This window comes from Dama dama, chromosome X, assembly GCF_033118175.1.
Source record: "Dama dama isolate Ldn47 chromosome X, ASM3311817v1, whole genome shotgun sequence".
Lineage (NCBI taxonomy): Eukaryota > Metazoa > Chordata > Mammalia > Artiodactyla > Cervidae > Dama > Dama dama.
Window position 1 is genome coordinate 107,580,919 of NC_083714.1, and position 14,907 is coordinate 107,595,825.

The 14,907-nt window shown below is 38.0% G+C and overlaps 1 pseudogene; it reads right to left on the reverse strand.

Moving 5' to 3' along the window:
• Positions 1-10,031: 10,031 nt before the first annotated feature.
• On the reverse strand, positions 10,032-12,505 carry LOC133051644 (ATP-dependent RNA helicase DDX3X-like; annotated as a pseudogene).
• Positions 12,506-14,907: the final 2,402 nt, after the last annotated feature.

Sequence of the window (14,907 nt, forward strand, 5' to 3'; positions counted from 1 at the left end):
TGACCCAGATAATCATGATGGTGTGTGATGGTGTGATCACTCACCTAGAGGCAGACATCCTGGAATGTGAAGTCAAGTGGGCCTTAGGAAGCATCATTATGAACAATGCTAGTGGAGGTGAGCTATTTCAAATAGTTGAGCTATTTCAAATCCTGAAAGATGATGCTGTGAAAGTGCTGCACTCAATATGCCAGCAAATTTGGAAAACTCAGCAGTGGCCACAGGACTGGAAAAGGTCAGTTTTCATTCCAATCCCAAAGAAAGGCAATCGCAAAGAATGCTCAAACTACTGCACAATTGCACTCATCTCACACTCTAGTAAAGGAATGCTCAAAATTCTCCAAGCCAGGCTTCAACAGTACATGAACCGTGAACATCCAGATGTTCAAGATGGATTTAGAAAAGGCAGAGGAACCAGAGATCAAATTGCCAACATCCACTGGATCATCGAAAAAGCAAGAGAGTTCCAGAAAAACATCTATTTCTGCTTTACTGACTATGCCAAAGCCTTTGACTGTGTGGATCACAATTAACTGTGGAAAATTCTGAAAGAGATGGGAATACCAGACCACCTGACCTGCCTCTTGAGAAATCTGTATGCAGGTCAGCAAGTAATAATTAGAACTGGACACGGAACAACAGATTGTTTCCAAATAGGAAAAGGAATACATCAAGGCTGTGTATTGTCACCCTGCTTATTTAACTTATATGCAGAGTACATCATGAGAAATGCTGGGCTGGATGAAGCACAAGCTGGAATCAAGATTGCCCAGAGAAATATCAGTAACCTCAGATATGCAGATGACACCACCCTTAGGGCAGAAAGTGAAGAAGAACTAAGAGCCACTTGCTGAAAGTGAAAGAGGAGAGTGAAAAATTTGTCTTAAAGGTTAGAAAACTAAGATCATGGCATCCAGACCCATCACTTCATGGCTAACAGATAGGGAAACAGTAGAAACTGTGAGAGAGACTATTTTTGGGGGCTCCAAAATCACTGCAGATGGTGACTGCAGCCATGAAATTAAGACCCTTACTCCTTGTAAGGAAAGTTATGGCCAACCTAGACAGCATATTAAAAAGCAGAGAGATTACTTTGCCAACAAAGGTCTGTCTACTCAAGGTTATGGTTTTTCCAGTACTCATGTATGGATGTGAGTGTTGAACTACAAAGAAAGCTGATCACTGAAGAGTTGCTGCTTTTGAACTGTGGTGTTGGAGAAGACTCTTGAGAGTCCCATGGACTGCAAGGAGATCCAACTAGTCCATCCTAATGGAAATCAGTCCTGAATGTTCATTGGGTACTGATGCTGAAGCTGAAATTCCAATACTTTGGCCACCTGATGCGAAGAACTGACTCATTTGAAAAGACCCTGATGCTGGGAAAGATTGAAGGCGGGAGGAGAAGTGAACGACAGAGGATGAGATGGTTGGATGGCATCACCAACTCAATGGACATGAGTTTGAGTAAACTCTGGGAGCTGGTGATGGACAGGGAGGCCTGGCGTGCTGCAGTCCATGGGGTCGCAAAGAGTTGGACACGACTGAGCAACTGAAATGAACTCTATAGTTTTCCCAGTACCACTTATTGAAGAGGCTGTCTTTTCTCCACGGTTTATTCTTGCCTCTTTTTTTTAAAGATTAGGTGCCTCTAGGAGTATGGGTTTTTCTCTGGGCTTCCTATCCTATTCCACTGACCTATTTTTCTGTTTTTATGCCTGTACCAGTCTGTCTTTCTGACTGCTGCTTTGTACTATAGTCTGAAGTCAGGACACTTGATTCTTCTGGCTCCATTTTTCTCTCTCACGAATGCTTTGGCTATTTGGGGTCTTTTGCATTACCATACAAACTGTGGAATTTTTTGTTGTAGTTCTGTGAAAAATGTCTTTTGGTTATTTAATAGGGATGACATTAAATCTCAATACTGTTTGGGGTAGTATGCTTATTTACATAATAATGATTCTTTCAATCCAGGAACATATTATCTCTCCATCTGTATCTGCCATCTTTGATTTCTTCCATCAGTGTCTTCTAGTTTCTGCACATAGGCCTTTTGTATCCTTTGTTGCTGCTCAGTCGTGTCTGACTCTTTGTGACCCCATGAACTGAATCACACCAGGCTGCCCTGTCCTTCACTAACTCCCAGAGTTTGCCCAAATTCATTTCCATTGAGTGAATGATACCATCCAGCCATCTCATCCCCTGCCACCCTCTCCTCCTACCCTCAGTCTTTCCAAGCATCAGGGTCTTTTCCAATGATTTGGCCCTTTGCATCAGTTAGCCAAAGAATTGGAGCTTCAGCATCAGTCCTTCCAATAAATATTCAAGGTTTATTTACTTTAGGATTGACTGGTTTGATCTCCTTACTGCCCAAGGGACTCAAGAGTCTTCTCCAGCACCACAGTTTGAAAGCATCAATTCTTTGACGCTCAGGCTTCTTTATGGTTCAACTCACATCCATATATGACAACAGAAATCCCTGGAAAAATCATAGCTTTGACTATATGGGCCTTTGTTGGTAAAGTGATGTCTCTTCTTTTTAATACACTGTCTAGATTTGTCATAGCTATTCTTCCATGGAGCAAATGTCTTTTAATTTCATGGATGCAGTCACCCTCCAAAGTGATTTGAGAGCCCAAGAAAATAAAGTCTGTCACTGTTTCCATTGCTTCCCCATCTATTTGTCATGAAGTGATCAGACTGGATGACATAATCATAGTTTTTTTGAATGCTGAATTTTAAGTCAGCTTTTTCACTATCCTCTTTCACCTTCTTCAAGAGGCTCTTTAGTTCCTCTTCACATTCTGCCATTAAGGTGGTGTCATCTGAATATCTGAGGTCATTGATATTTCTCCCAACAGTCTTAATTCCAGCTTGTAATTCATCCTGCCCAGCATCTCACCTGATGTACTCTGGATATAAGTTTAATAAGCAAGGTGATAATATACATAGCAAGGTTTAATACTAGATATTTTATTATTTTGTTGTAATGGTGAATGGTATTGTGTCCTCATTTCTCTTTCTGATTTTTCATTGTTAGTGTATTGAAATGCAAGTGATTTCTGTGTGTTAATTTCATATCCTGCAACATTACTAAATTCATTAATTGGTTCTAGTAGTTTTCTGGTGCCATGTTTAGGATTTTCTACATATAGTATCATGTCATCTGCAAACAGTGAGAGTTTTACTTCTTTTCCAATATGGATTTCTTTTATTTTTTTTCTCTGATTGTCATGTCTAGGACATACAAAACTATGTTGAATAATTGCAAGAGTGGACACCGTTCCCTTGTTTCTGATCTTAGAGGAAATGTTTTCAGTTTGTCACTATTGAGAATAATGTTTGCTGTGGGATTGTCGAAAATGGCCTTTATTATGTTGAGATAGGTTCCTTCTATGCCCATTTTCTGGAGAGTTTTTTGTAAAATTGGTACTCAATCTTACCTAAAATTCTTCTGCTTTTATTAATATGATCATATGGACTTTAACATTCAGTTTGTCAATATGGTATATAACATTGTTTGATTTGCATATATTAAAGAATCCTTGCATCCCTGGTTAAACCTCACTTGATCATGATGTATGATTTTTTAATGTTTTCTTGTATTCTGTTTGCTAGTATTTGGTTGAGTATCATTGCATCTATGTTCATCTGTGATACTGGCCTCCAATTTTCTTTCTTTGTGATGTGCTTGTCTGATTTTGGTATCAGGGTGATGGTGGACTCATAGAATCTATTTGGGAGTGTTCCTACTTCTGCATGTTTGAAAATTTTTGAGCAGTAGAGGTGTTAGCACTTCTCTAAACATTTTATAGAACTTACCTGTGAATCCATTTGTCCCTGGACTTTAGTATGTTGGAAGATTTTTTGTCATAGTTTGGATTTTAGTGTCTGTAGTTGATCTGTTCATATTTTTATTTCGTTCTGGTCCAGTCTTCAAAAGTTGCACTTTTCTTAGAATTTGTCCATTTCTCCCAGATTGTCCATTTTATTGGTATATAGGTGCTCATAACAGTCTCTTATGAGACTTTGTATTTCTGCATTGTCTGCTGTAACTTCTTCTTTTTCATTTCAAATTTTATTAATTTGAGTCTTCTCCCTTTTTTTCTTGATGAGTCCAGCTAATGGTTTGTCAATTTTGTTTATCTTCTCAAAGAACTAGCTTTTAGTTTTTTTTTCCTTTGTTAAATCTTTACTATTGTTATCTTCATTTATTTTTCATTTATTTTTACTCTGATCTTTATGATTTATTTCCTTCTATTAAATTTGAGGTTTTGTTTCTTTTATTTTTCTAGTTGTTTTAGGTGTAGGGTTAAATTGCTTATTTGATATTTTTCTCATTTCTTGAGGTAGCCTTGTAAGTCTATAAACTTCCCTCTTAGAACTGCTTTTACTGCATCCCATAGGTTTTTGGGGTGTCGTGTTTTCCTTGTCATTTGTTTCTAGGTATTTTTTGATTTCCACTTTTATTTCTTCAGCGACCTCTGGGTTATGTAGAAGTGTATTGTTTAAACTGCATGTGTTTGCGGTTTTTACGGTTTTTTCCTGTAACTGATACCTGATCTCACAGCATTGTTGTCAGAAAAGATGCTTGATATGACTTCAATCCTTTTCAATTAACCAAGGCTTGATTTGTGACCCAAGATATGATCTATCATAGAGAATATTCCATGTATAATTTTTTAAAAATTGTATTCTGCTGCTTTTGGATGGAATGTGCTATATACATAAATAACACATTAGACCAGGTTCTGGTCTAATGTGTCATTTAAGGTTTGAGTTTCCTTATTAAATATCTGTCTGCATTGGTGGAAGTGAGGTGTTAAAGTCCTCTACTATTATTGTGTTACAGTCAATTTCCCATTTTATGTCTGTTAGCATTTGCCTTATGTACTGAGGTGCTCATATGCTGGGTGCATAAATATTTACAATTGTTATATCTTCTTGGATTGATCCCTTGCTCATTATATAATGTTCTTCCTTTTCGCTTGTAATAGTTTTTTTTTTTTTTCACTTTAATGACTATTTTGTCTGATGTGAGTATTGCTACTCCTGCTTTCTTTTGATTTCCATTGTAATGGAATCTTTTTTCCCATCTCCTCACTTTCAGTTTGTATGTGTCCCTATGTCTAAAGTGTGTATCCCACAGACATCATGCATATGGGTATTGTTTTTCTAGTCATTCAACCAGTCTGTTTATTTTGATTAGAACATTTAATCCATTTACATTTAAGGTAATTATTGATACATGTGTTCCTGTAACCATTTTCTTTATTGTTTTCAGTTTCTTTTTATAGGTCCTCTCCTTCTCTTGTGTTTTCTGCCTAGACAAATTTCTTTAGCATTTATTGTAAAGCACGTTCTGTGGAGCCAAGTTTTCTTAGGTTTTGCTTATCTGTAATGCTTTTGATTTATCTGTTGAATCTAAATGAGATCCTTTCTGAGTAGACTAATCTTGGTTGTAGGTTTTTCCCTTTTGTCACTTGAACTCCCTTCTGCCCTGCCAATGTTATGCTAAAAGATCAGGTCTTAACATTATTGGGTTTCCCTTCTATCTTACTTGCTGCTTTTCCCTTGCTGCTTTTAATATTTTTCTCTGTATTTAGTTTTTGTTAGGTTCAGTAATATTTGTCTTGGTGTGTTTCTCTTACTGTTTATTCTATATGGTCACTTTGCATTTTATGAACTTGACAATTTCCTTTCCCATGTTAGGCAAGTTTCAGCTATGGTCTCTTCAAATATTTTCTCAGATCCTTCTATTTCTCTACTTTTTCTAGTATTCCTATAGTTCAAAACTTGGTGACTTAAATGTTGTCTCAAAGGTCTCTGAGAATATCCTCATTTCTTTTCATTATTTTTTCTTTATTCTACTCCTTGGCAGTTATTTCCACCATTATGTCTTTCAATTCACTTATGTGTTCTTCTGCCTCATTTATTCTGCTATTGGTTACTTCTAGTATATTTTTAATTTCAGTTACCATGTTGTTCATCACTCTTTGTTCTTCACTTCTCCTAGGTAATTTTATGTTTTTTTTCTCTTTATTTTTTTTTTTCACATTTTCTCCATTCTATATCTGAGATCTTGGATCATCTATACTATGATTACTCTGAATTATTTTTCAGGCAGATTGCCTAATTCCTCTTCCTTTACTTTGTCTTATCATTTTTTACCTTGATTCTTTGTCCACATGATATCTTTCTATATTTTCACTTTGTCTACCTTCGTATGCTTCAGGTCTCCTTTCCCCAGGCTTCATGGCCATAGTTCTTCTGGCTTCTGGCCTCTGCTCCAGGTGGGTGAAGTTGGTCCTGTGACTTGTGTAGACTTTGTTATGGAAGGGACTGGTGCCTACTTTCTGGTGGGTGGAGTTGTCTTTTCCCTCTGATAGGCAAGTCCATGTCACGTTGTGTATTTGGGGTATCTGTTAGCTTACTTTGACTTTAGGCAGCCTATCTGCTTACAGTTGGGTTTGTGTTCCTGTCCTGCTTTTTCTTGACATGAGCTATCCATCACTGTTTGTTTCAGGCAGTTGGATGGAGCCAGGTCTTGGATTCAGATGATGGTGTTTGTGGGAGCTATCACTGATAAATATTCCCTGAGGCCAGGAATCATCTTGCTGTCCAGTATCCAGGATTCAGTGCTGTATCCCTAGACAGTCAGGCCTGGTTTCAGGTCAGGGAACCAAGACCCTGAATGTCACTCATCACAGCAATAGGGAGATTAAAGAAAAAATGGCAGGCAAATGGTAAAAGTAAAATCAAACAAAAACAAGATAAAAAAAAGTACACACACACACAGGAAACAAACATAGAACTAAAAAACAAAAGCAAGAAAACAAGCAGACAAACAAAAGAAACCAAAAATTAAATCAATTATAAACAAAACTAATAAAAACTCAAAACAGAAAACAAAACCAGAGTGAAAAATAATAAAGCCAAGAAAACAAATCAGACAAAAATAACTGAAAAGAAAGAAAAAATCAGAACATGAAAGCAAATTTAAAATAGAACTATAATAATACTATATATGTGTGCAAGCTCAGTCGTTTCAGTTATGTCCTACTCTTTGTGACCCCATGGAAGAGCTCTTCTGTCCATGGGATTCTCCAGGCAAGAATACTGGAGTTGGTTGCTATGTCCTCCAGGGGATCTTGCCGACTCAGGGATCGAACCTGAGTCTCTTCCATCTCCTTCATTGGCAGATGGGTTCTTTACCACTAATGCCACCTGGGAAGCCCAAAACTATATAGATATAAAATAAACTATAATAAAATTATTTATATATATAGTAAAACTATATGCATATTTATAAAAGGAGAAGAAACAGAGCAACAGAAAACCAAAGTATAAAAGTAAAAAGTATGATAAAAATAAATCTCAAAAGACTATAAATAAAAAATAATAAAAGCAATAAGTACAACAAAGGAGGAAGAAAATCACAAACAACAGAACAAATCAAGCCATAAAAATAGTTTTTCTTAGGGTCTCAGGTTTCTCTGTCCTTGCCTCTGCTGTGAGCCACAGTCCACCTGCCCCTCCCCAGGAGGCTCTCCAATGCCTCTAGCATGATCTTTGGACCTGCTGTGGGCCCTGTAGGGACAGCTTAGACTATAATCTGGCCCTAATCTCATGTGTACTTGCCCCCATTTTCCACAGCGACCAGAGCTATATCATTTTCATTTGTGGGAACACTCATTGTCCTTTCATATATTTCATAGGTGCAAGTATAGAAACCAGTACACAATCTGGAACTTTTCAAAATTTCTATTATAAATTTTCTAGGAAAATTGATATATACTGATGTTAATAATTAACTTTTGACATAAATAGAGCTCAATTCATCCAAAAAACATATAATGAGAACTAGAACACTAATTCTGAGTTAACCATAGCTACCTGAATGAATGCCAGTTGAAGGCTCAGGTAAAAAGCAAGAGAGGTAAGATATGGCCTAAATTAATTACAAGTTTATAATGCTTTCTTTGTTTTTTTTTTTTTTTTACTGTGCAGTTCAACTTTTATTTTAATAAAATCAGAATATGCACAGCACATGCAGTGCTAGCATCTAAACTAATACAATAAGCAATTACTAAAGCTACAGTGACCTGAGGTTCAATCTTTACATTCAGCAAGTTTAAATTCATTCTTACATGATTTTTGAAACCTTATTTATTAACTAAAAATACTGCTTGCTGATAAAACTTGCTCAAATGCTATCACTGAATGTATAAGTCACTGATTATGCCAATACAACAAAGATAACCACACTTTTCAGGATTGCAATGAGCCAGATATCCACTGAAAAAAAAAATACACACAACAAAACAAAACACACAATATTTGAATATGGACACTTCATAGCAGTGTTTTGAAGTGTTTCATTAATAACTTAAGAAAAGTGTATCAAAACCTTGGCATGATTTAATTTAAAGTCACCAATTTTGTTTTTACTAACATCAGAAAGTTATGGCTACACTGCCAATGCCAAGTCTGATTAATTTGACTTAAGAGTTTAATATGACTTAACATTAAAAGCTCACACTACTCTGAAATATATAATTCCATGCATATGGTGATATTCAACATTCAAGTGCCAGTGTTTTTGTACTGTCTTTTGGTCAAGTTTCTTTTTTAAACTTCCAAAGAATCACTTTTAGGCTTACAAAAATAAGTATTTGCCAAAATGTTCAATAAATATAACATAAAAGTAGCAGCAAAAAGTATCTAGAAATCTGTCATGTGCAAATAGTTTTCTTCCCAACTATCATTCCCATGGTCCCAAATAGATTTTAGAATCTAGTCCCATCCCCTTCCTAGACAAGCTGTCTCCAACAATCTCCAAGAGACAAAATAATATCGGAAGTATAAGGACATGCACACAAGACATATATATATATATATATATATATATATAAAATTCTCTGAATGTGCAATAAAAGAAGTACTTTGTAAAAAGTTATGGGCAAAATGTATAAGCGCCTAAACCTAGACTAATTGAAATAGCACCATAACAAATGATCTCAATACTGTCAAGTGCACCTACTTAATAAAAGTTTTAGAACAAGGCACAATACACTTGAAAATCTATTGCACTTTAGGAAATTTTTGCCATCTTCCTATGCCACTGTAAAAAGATTGAGCATTTTGATCACCGCATTCTGGCCACAAAATTAGCACAGAATTCAAAAGTGGCAGAGGCATTTTAGTGGTGGACAATGCTCATCTTTGGCCAGATTTAGCATAGACAGACTATAAATACAATGGAAACCCATGCAACTAAAACTAAAACTTCACTGTGTAGTAGAATTGACACCTTGTGCAGTTATGTACATACTTCCAACCTGTGTGATCTCAAAGATTTCAGTTTGTCACTCTTCTGGAGCCATTTTTACAAAGTCTATTGTAAGACAGTTTAACATCTCAACAGAGCTTGAACAGAGTAATATGAATCGGCATTTAAAAGAAAGCCTGCTACATTTAATTCTTCCTGTTCATACCCTCTTGACCAAAAAACATCAACACTAGCATGTGTTATTAGATCAAAAATCACCCAGGGCCCTAACAAGGGCTGGTCACTGCTGTGGTCAGCCATTCTACCATTTCAATTTCATTTATGGCAGGCATTTAAAAAGTCTAAGTAGATGAATTCTCCTAAAATCCTATCTCAAGTTATCAGACTCTTAAACTTTCCCTGTAATATTATGCCGACATTTGGCTAGCTCATAATTAATGATTTGCCTAATCACTGAAAAATTACTGTATTTATTTGCATTACATTTGAAAACAGTGCTTTGAATGTATGCATGTATTCATACATCACCTCATCATGACTGGAATGACTTGTTTAAAGACTATCAGGTTCTAAATACCTATCCAGGATAGAGTGAACAAATCAGAACCTTAACTTAATACAGTTCACCACATTAGAAACTAATTCCATTAATAGGCTTCAAAGACATTTGTTGTTTGTTTCCCCCCAATCTGTAAATATCAAAAAGCCCTAATGCAGGCTACTGCTTAGGTTTTTTTCCTTACAATATTTATGGATGAATCGATGATTCCTGTTAAGTTGTATCACACCTGTGTGCCAAGGTTTGATTTTAGCCCAAGTTCATTAAATTTATTTTGTCAAAAATAATTGATATCTTGAGCATTACTGAGCCAACAGGACATCAAAATAAAAAGTTGTATAAAGTTAAAGGCACAGTACATTAACAAACAAATGATCCTCAGTCACAAATTATAAATGCAGTTTGGGATGGGGGTTGGGAGGGGAGTTAATCCAAACTACAGCAATGAAGTCTTCAAACCACCTTATGAATAGGGCTTCTGATTGTTCCTTTTGACTCTTCATGTGACCTTGAGCTCCCTTAAAAAAAAATTATTGGAGAATCACAGCTGGTAATATATTGCGAGTTCTTGAAGCTACACAAGGTATAGTCTGGCTAAGTTGCATGTGGTTTCCATATTAGCTTGTTTGGCAGGGTGACCTACTGCAAAGCAGGTTCAGTTACCCCACCAGTCAACCCCCTGGGAGTTATAATTTCCTCCATATCCATCACTGTTGTAAAAGCCTCCATAGCCACCTCCACCAAACCCTCTGCTGCTTCCATGGCCACCTCCACCACTGTGGCTGCTGCTGGTGTGGCTGCTGCTGAAGCTGGAACTGCTGCCACCACTACTCTGTCGATAGTCTCTGGCACCAAATCCTCCACTGAATCTACTACTTTTGGATCATCCATGACTGTTACCCTTGTAGTGGTATTCATAAGCCATGTTTTGTAGCCAAAATGGCACTTCCTGTTTAGCTTCAACAAGAAGATCCAACAAACCCTTGGTAATATTTATGTTCCTCTCATTAAAGAATGAGGTGGCAAGGCCAAGGTATCCTACAAATCTTATACAGCCAATGCAATGTACATATTCTTCAATATCACTTGGCAAGTCAAAATTGATAATGTTTCACATTTGATATGTCCAGTCCTCTTGCTGTTGTAGCCATGAGAATCGGGCTTTTTCCTGAGCAAAACTGGTAAAGTGCCTCTTCTCTATCTCTCTGAGATTGGTCTGCATGAATACTGGTACAAGCATATCCTTTATGGTATAAGAAATCCTCTAGAGAATCTGCACCCTTTTTGATCTCCACAAACACTAAGGTCAGTGAATCTTTGCCTGTTGCATTTAGAAGGTCAAGCAGAAATGACTGTTTGTCTGACTCTTCCACCCAAACTACTTTCTGTGTGATGTTCTCAGAGGTAGAGCCAACTCTTCCTATGGCCAAAAAGATATATTCATCCAAGAAATCATGAGCAAGCATCTGTATTTCCTTAGGGAAGGTAGCACTAAACATCATAGTGTGGTGAACTCTCTTTGATGGTATAGTATCTTGTTCAATGATTCTATGTATTTGAGATTCAAACCCCATATCCAACATCTGATCAGCTTCACCTAACACCAAGTATTTGCAGAAATCTAATCAAATTTTCCCTCTTTCCATCATATCCACTAGACGTCCTAGAGTGGTAACTAACAAGTGGCATCCACATTCTAAGTCTAAAATTTGCTGATCAATATCAGCACAACAATAAACCACACAAGGATGAACTCTAGATTGGTATGAAAATTTCCTGGCTCTCATAGATCTGTATGGCCAATTCTCTAGTTGGTGGTAACACCAAAGAGATTGGATATTGCTTGCAGTGCCCATATGTTCCATTTTCCTTCATGGCCCTAAGAGCCTGGCCTGGACCCAAAAAATAAATCTGACTTAAGATGGGCAAGAGAAATGCTGTAGTTTTTCCAGACCCTGTTTGGGCACAGGTCATCAAGTCACTCTTCTTTTTGATAATAGGAATAGCATGCTTTTGCACTGGAGTTGGGCGAGTGTAACGAGTAAGCTCAATGTTTCCCATAATAATTTCTCCCATCTAACATCACTGAAACTTTCAATGTGTGGAGGACAGTTGTTGCCTGTTGCCTCAACTGAATGTCCTCATACTTTTCAAAGTTAACCCCAGTGTTGCCTCCAGAAAAGTTCTTGTTCCAAGCGTTCATTTGGTGGGAGTGGCTTTGGCCAATCATCTTCATCTGATTTGTCACACCAGCGACTATTTCCACGTTCATATTTGCCAAAGCCACCTCTGCCACCACGACTGTCAAAGTTGTCATAGTCACCTCATCCACGATCACCGAACCTTCCCTTTGATCCGCTTCCAGGATCACTGAAGAAACTAGACTTCCCTCTTGAATCACTATGAGAGCCAAAACTGCTGTATGCATCCATATCTTTACTAGAACTCCACCCTGAACTGTCTTTATCATAGAATCCTTTAGTAGCTTCTCTGTTCCTTAAGTGAGGAGGAACATAGTACCCTTTGCTGGCTATACTTCCTCCATTCTGATTATATGATGAGTTTGGGTCCAGGCCAGCAAACTGCTGGTCTAGCCCAAGTGCATTTTCCACTGCCACACGACTCATCCCTGAAGAGTAGGGAGAATTCAGAGTCTTCCGCTGCTGAGCTAATGTATTGGGTTCAACACGAAGGCCCTCTCACAGGAGAACTGTGGCTCTGATGATGCTTTTGTTTTGACAGAGTATATAAAACAGTGACCTGGAGCTATTTTGGAAAAATATGGAGCATGCCAATCACATTTTTATATTGCTATCATTACCCTTGTGTTCATCAGTTTACTCATTTGTAAAATGCAGATAAGTTTTAGTGCCTGAGATTTTGGGGTCCTTTGTTAAGCACAGCATAACCTAGCCTATTTTGACATACGTGAGCAAAAGACACTTATAGAACCAGAGTGGTAGAATGGTGGAATTTCTCAGGAGCTCGGTCTTTAACAGGACCCATTAGGAGGAACATGTACTCAAGGATGCATGAAAAAGTGGCAGGAAGTCCAAGAGGCAGATTAAGCTTTGAGAGCCTGAAATCCAAAAAGGAACTAAGAAGGCTAATTTTTGCCCTGTTTCAGGAGGATAATGAACACTCAATTTTCTCCAAGTGTTTTAAGATTAACGAGGATGGAAAGCAGAACTACTCATCTCCACCAGGGGAAGGTGTGCAGACTGGAAAAGTGAGAACATCTCCAAAGATCTTCTGTTGTGGTCTTTTTCATCACAGAAATGACTCCACCTTTGAAATCACTAGCTCAAGCATCCTGTTTTTGCCCACAATTCCCTTTCCTTTCAGACACTGGTTCAAATCCTATTTTCCAATCTCATTGATCACTATTCCCACTTTCTTAATTTTTCATATTCAGCTAAGAGACTCCCAAACCACTATTTTTTATAACATTTCTACCAATAATCTAAAGTCTCTGGACCTCTCTTTTCATTATTCATTTAGCAACAAACCCAGCTTTTGTCTTTTCTATGACATGGAACAACAGACTGGTTTCAAATAGGAAAAGGAGTACGTCAAGGCTGTATATTGTCACCCTACTTATTTAACTTATATGCAGAGTACATCATGAGAAACGCTGGGCTGGAGGAAGCACAAGCTGGAATCAAGATTGCCAGGAGAAATATCAATAACCTCAGAGATGCAGATGACACCACCCTTATGGCAGAAAGTGAAGAGGAACTAAAGAGCCTCTTGATGAAAGTGAAAGAGGAGAGTGAAGAAGTTGGTTTAGAGCTCAACATTCAGAAAACTAAGATCATGGAATCTGCTCCCATCACTTCATGGCAAATAGATGAGGAAACAGTGGCTGATTTTACTTTTCTGAGCTCCAGAATCACTGTGGATGGTGATTGCAGCCATGAAATTAAAAGACGCTTGCTCCTTGGAAGGAAAGTTATGACCAACCTAGACAGCATATTAAAAAGCAGAGACATTACTTTGCCAACAAAGGTCCATCTAGTCAAGGCTATGGTTTTTCCAGTGGTCATGTATGGACGTGAGACTTGGACTATAAAGAAAGCTGAGCACCAAAGAATTGATGCTTTTGAACTGTGGTGTTGGAGAAGACTCTTGAGAGTCCCTTGGCCTGCAAGGAGATCCAACCAGTCCATCCTAAGGAGATCAGTCCCAGGTGTTCACTGGAGGGACTGATGTTGAAACTGAAACTCCAGTACTTTGGCTACCTGATGCAGAGGGTTGACTCATTTGAAAAGACCCTGATGTTGGGAAAGATTGAGGGCAGGAGGAGAAGGGGTCAACAGAGGATGAGATGGTTGGATGGCATCACCGACACAGTGGACATGGGTTTGGGTGGACTCCGGGAGTTGGTGATAGACAGGGACCCCTGGCGTGCTGTGGTTCATGGGGTCGCAAAGAGTTGGACACGACTGAGCGACTGAACTGAACTGTATGCCCACGAACACTATTGCAAGAAGTTTCCCCAAAGGACAGATTAGCATCAAGATAAAGTCATCACCTCAAATGGTCCCCAATAGCCTGTGTTTTTCATGTCCATCCAGTTCCAGCCTCATGTTAATTGTGTCTATTTCAAACCTTCTCTGGATAGAGGTCTACTCTCTTATCCCTCTTTGCCCTCCACCCGCCTCTCCATTCTAAACAGATGATCTTACCTCCTACTTCATAGAGAAAGTGAAATGGTTGGACAACCTCATTTTTCAACTATAAGACCCATGTATCCACTTACTTCTGTACCCATCTTCTCCTTTGCAAGGATATTATTTTCCAATATTAATCTATAACTTTTTCCTTATGTTTTCACTTTTCCTTTCTCCCCTTTTTTAATCAAGTAGGTGGCTCTGTGCTCACTGGTAGGGAGATATGTGGCTAGACAGAATGTAAAAGGTCGCTGCTTTCTCCTTTCAAAAGCCTAAACTCTGGTACTGGAGAGTGTGGTAGGTTTTTTAAAACAACCACAAAATCTCCCCCTCCTCTTTCCATGTTCTTTGGTAGTGCCTTCCCACACTGACTCTAGGATGGCCTT